Below are 5494 nucleotides of genomic sequence, written 5' to 3'. Positions count from 1 at the left end.
ACATACCTCTGTCTTGGCTGCCACCTGTGTCCAGCTCCAATACCAAGAAAAAAAAAAAAAAAAACAGATGCTACCAACCAAGAAAGTAAGTAGAATAAGGCTGAAATTGTCTAGCAGTGGGATATATAATACACAAAATGGCTCCATTACTCAAGCCCAACTAAACTAACTGAGCTCAACTCAACTCAACTCAACTCAACTCAAGAGTCTCTGTCTCCAGTTTCTCCACATGACATCACCATAGGTACTTCAAGTTAAGGCCTGTCATTGGACATTGCAGCCAATGACCTTCCCTGGGGCTGCCCCTGACTCTCAGAGCCCTTATATCCCAAATCTCACAGAAGAATCTATCTATGAATCTCCTGAGGTCCAGCTTGACAAAGTGTCATTAAGGAAGAAGTGATGAGGCAAAGTTTCAAAGTCCTACAAAGTGGCTTGTTGAGAGTCACACCTTCTCTGGAGCTGGCCACTGTCCTAAATTTGGATTAGGTCCCGTACCATACATTTCAAACTGCAGGGTAGAAAGCAAAGTCAGAGAGAGTTAGAACAGTTGGAGTCGGAGTCCTCATGCACTATGAGGTGCCCGGTTTTCTTAGTTCACAGGTCTCCATTTTCCCTAGTTGCTGTTGATCTGGGATGAATCAAATCGATTAGTGTCCTTAGAGAAACACCTTAGCCTAGGAACTACTGATTTAATGCCAAGTTTATCTATACTTTTTATTTTGGAGTGACCACAGAAGCTGCAATAATATAACAGTAAATACCACTTAACCTTTCTCACCTAACCTGAACATCTTTTTTAAAAATGTATTTTATGTGTAAGTTTTGCCTGCATGTTTGTATATGTACCACATGCATTCCCAAGAGAGTCAGAAGACAGCATCAGATGCTCTGGAACTGGGGTTAGGGACAGTTGTGAGAGGCTATGTGGGTGCTGGAACTCAACTCAAGTCCTCTGCAAGAGCAGCCAGTGATCTAACCATTGAGCCATCTCCCCAGCCCCACTCTTCACATCTTGTATGAATCCAGTACACTTGTCAAGATCATGAGATTAAAATGGGAGGTGGAGGATCCAGAATCAAAGGGTATTCTTGGCTACATTGCAAATTCAAAGCCAGCTTGAGCTACATAAACATTCAATAAAATGAAAACATTGGTACATTAACTCCAGCTTTCCCTTGCATCTCATATTTTCCCTCCAGTGTTCAGGATCCAACCTGGAGCACCATGTTCCTGGAGACCCAACCCAGAGCCCTCTGACTCTTAAGCAAATGTTCTATCACTGCAACAACAAAGAAAAGAAATCCCTACATCTGAGTCTCTGTGGCGTTCTCTTTATGTTTAGACTGAGATTCTGTGTTTAGGGAGGAGTAGGAATGGAGAACTCACAGCAGTGGTCCACCCTCCTTATGCCAGCAGATCAAGAGGGACATCTTATCAGCTTGTAACACTAGTGTCAAGCCATTTACAGAGTCTGCATGCTGCATCTGTCTACCTGATGTTACTATATTTCTTTGTCATACTTTGCTTCTAGAGTGTCCTATAAATCTAACTCCTATTGGAGGTACGGGGTTAGCCTGATTAAGCCCCACCTTCTGAAGGAATAATAAATCACATACTACTTTAAATTCTTGAGTAAGAAAGATTTGCCACCCCCTTCACCACTTTCTATTTATTCATTTATATTTATTGGTATAGATGCATGTATATTTCTTCTGTACTTGGTGTTATGGCTCAATACTGTCTTTCATTTGTCTTGCACCATTTTTCCAGCTTTATCTGTGGGAAGCTCTTCTTACCTACTTGCTTTTGATAGACCTCATCATTGTAGGTATAAATTTTTTATGGACTGCAATTTTTATTAGATATTTTCTTCATTTACACTTCAAATGCTATCCCCAAAGTCCCCTATACCGTGCCTGTACCCTGCTCCCCTACTAAACCACACCTGCTTCCTGGCACGGGCATTCCCCTGTACTGGGGCATATGATCTTCACAACACCAAGGGCCTCTCCTCCCATTGATGGCCAACTGGGCCATCCTCTGCTACATATGCAACTAGAGACACAGCTCTGGGGGATACTGCTTAGGTCATATTGTTGATCCTCCTAAAGGGTTGCAGAGCCCTTTAGCTCCTTGGGTACTTTCTCTAGCTCCTTTAATTAGGGGCCCTGTGTTCCATCCAATAGATGACTGCGAGCATCCACTTCTGTATTTGCCAGGCACTGGCATAGCCTCACAAGAGAGAGCTATATCAGGGTCCTGTCAGCAAAATCTTCCTGGCATATGCAATAGTATTGGGGTTTGGTGGTTGTATATGGGATAGATCCCTGGGTGGGGCAGTCTCTGGATGGTCCTTCCTTTTGTCTCTGTAATTCCTTCCATGGGTATTTTGTTCCCTGTTCTAAGAAGGAATGAAGTATCCACACTTTGGTATTCCTTCTTGAGTTTCATGAGTCTTGCAAATTGTATCTTGTGTATTCTAAGTTTCTGGGCTAATATCCGCTAATCAGTGAGTGCAAATCATGTGTGTTCTTTTGTGATTGGGTTACCTCACTCAGGATGATATCCTCCAAATCCATTCATTTGGATCTCTAAAAAGTCTTTAATTTCTTTCTTTATTCCTTCCTTGACCAAGGTATCATTGATAAGAGTGTTGTTCAGTTTCCACGTGAATGTTGGCTTTCTATTATTTATGTTGTTATGGAAGATCAGCCTTAGTCCATGGTGATCTGATAGGATGCATGGGACAATTTCAATATTTTTGTTATCTGTTGAGGCCTCTTTCGTGACCAACTATATGGTCAATTTTGGAGAAGGTACCATGAGGTGCTGAGAAGAAGGTATATCCTTTTGTTTTAGGATAAAATGTTCTGTAGATATCTGTTAAATCCATTTGTTTCATAACTTCTGTTAGTTTCAATGTGTCCCTGTTTAGTTTCTGTTTCCACGATCTGTCCATTGATGAAAGTGGTGTGTTGAAGTCTCCTACTATTATTGTGTGAGGTACAATGTGTGCTTTGAGCTTTACTAAAGTTTCTTTAATAAATGTGGCTGCCCTTGCATTTGGAGCATAGATATTCAGAATTGATAGTTCCTCTTGGAGGATTTTACCTTTGATGGTATGAAGTGTACCTTCTTGTCTTTTTTGATAACTTTGGGGTGGAAGTCAATTTTATTCGATATTAGAATGGCTACTCCAGCTTGTTTCTTCAGACCATTTGATTGGAAAATTGTTTTCCAGTCTTTCATTCTGAGGTAGTGTCTGTCTTTTCCCTGAGATAGGTTTCCTGTAAGGAGCAAAATGTTGGGTCCTGTTTGTGTAGCTAGTCTGTTAGTCTATGTCTTTTTACTGGGGAATTGAGTCCATTGATATTAAGAGATATTAAGGAGAAGTAATGTTGTTGCTTCCTATTATTTTTGTTGTTAGAGTTGGCATTCTGTTCTTATGGCTGTCTTCTTTTAGGTTTGTTGAAGGATTACTTTCTTGCTTTTTCTAGGGCATGGATTCCGTCCTTGTATTGGTTTTTTTGGTTTTTTGTTTTTTTCTGTTACTATCCTTTGAAGGGCGGGATTCATGGAAAGATAATGTGTGAATTTGGTTTTGTCATGATACTTTGGTTTCTCCATCTATGGTAATTGAAAGTTTGGCTGGGTATAGTAGCCTGGGCTGGCATTTGTGTTCTCTTAGTGTCTGTATAACATTTGTCCAGGATCTTTTGGCTTTAGTAGTCTCTGGTGAAAAGTCTGGTGTAATTCTGAAAGGCCTGCCTCTATATGTTACTTGACCCTTACTGCTTTTAATATTCTATCTTTATTTAGTGTATTTGTTATTCTGATTATTATGTGTCGGGAGGAATTCCTTTTCTGGTCCAGTCTATTTGAGTTCTGTAGACTTCTTTTATGTTCATGGGTATCTCTTTCTTGAGGTTTGGGATGTTTTCTTCTATAATTTTGTTGAAGATATTTGCTGGCCCTTTAAGTTGAAAATCTTCATTCTCATCTACTCCTATATCCGTAGGTTTGGTCTTCTCATTGTGTCCTGGATTTCCTGGATGTTTTGAGTTAGGATATTTTTACATTTTTCATTTTCTTTGATTGTTGTGCTGATGTTCTCTATGGAATCTTCTGTACCTGAGATTCTCTGTTCCATCTCTTGTATTCTGTTGCTGATGCTGGCATCTATGGTTCCAGATTTCTTTCCTAGGGTTTCTATCTCCAGCGTTACCTCACTTTGGGTTTTCTTTATTATGTCTACTTCCCTTTTTAGGTCTAGTATGGTTTTGTTCATTTCCATCGCCTGTTTGGATGTGCTTTCCTGTTTTTCTTTAAGGACTTCTACCTGTTTGGTTGTGTTTTCCTGTTTTTCTTTAAGGACTTGTAACTCTTTAGCAGTGTTCTCCTGTATTTCTTTGAGTATTGAAGTCCTTCTTGATGTCCTCTACCATCATCATGAGATACGCTTTTAAATCCGTGTCTAGTTTTTCGGGTATGTTGGGATGTCCAGGACTTGGTGAGATGGGAGTGCTGCATTCTGATGATGGTGAGTGGTCTTGGTTTCTGTTAGTAAGATTCTTACGTTTGCCTTTTGCCATCTGGTAATCCCTGGAGTTAGTTGTTATAGTTGTCTCTGGTTAGAGCTTGTTCCTCTCGTGATTCTCTTAGCCTCTATCAGCACACCTGGGAGACTAGCTCTCTCCTGAGTTTCAGTGTTCAGAGTACTCTCTGCAGGCAAGCTCTCCTCTTGCAGGGAAGGTGCACAGATATCTGGTGTTTGGACCTGCCTCCGGTGGTCCTAAGATCGTGTGGAGAGTCTTCATGGGACCTTGTGGGTGTCCACCAACTCCACGCCCAAAGTAACCCAGTGCTGGCGCCGACCGGAAGGGACCTAATGTTGTTTATTTCTTCCGTGATCAAGGTATCATTGAGTAGAGAGTTGTTCAGCTTCCACGTGAATGTTGGCCTTCTATTATTTATGTTGTTGTTGAAGATCAGCCTTAGTTCATGGTGATCTGATAGGATGCATGGGATAATTTCAATATTTTTTAATTAGATGGTCAGTTTTGGAGAAGGTACCATGAGGTGCTGAGAAGAAGGTATATCCTTTTGTTTTAGGATAAAATGTTCTGTAGATATCTGTTAAATCCATTTGTTTCATAACTTCTGTTAATTTCAATGTGTCCCTGTTTAGTTTCTGTTTCCACGATCTGTCCATTGATGAAAGTGGTGTGTTGAAGTCTCCCACTATTATTGTGTGAGGTGCAGTGTGTGCTTTGAGCTTTACTAAAGTTTCTTTAATGAATGTGGCTGCCCTTGCATTTGGAGCATAGATATTCAGAATTGAGAGTTCATCTTGGAAAATTTTACCTTTGATGGTATGAAGTGCCCCTCTTTGTCTTTTTTGATAACTTTGAGTTGGAAGTCAATTTTATTTGATATTAGAATGGCTACTCCAGCTTGTTTCTTTGTACCATTTGCTTGGAAAATTGTTTTC

Source organism: Mus caroli, unplaced genomic scaffold (assembly GCF_978045245.1).
Source record: "Mus caroli unplaced genomic scaffold, Mus_caroli_1 scaffold_4, whole genome shotgun sequence".
Classification (NCBI taxonomy): Eukaryota; Metazoa; Chordata; class Mammalia; order Rodentia; family Muridae; genus Mus; species Mus caroli.
This window is presented reverse-complemented; position numbering follows the sequence as displayed.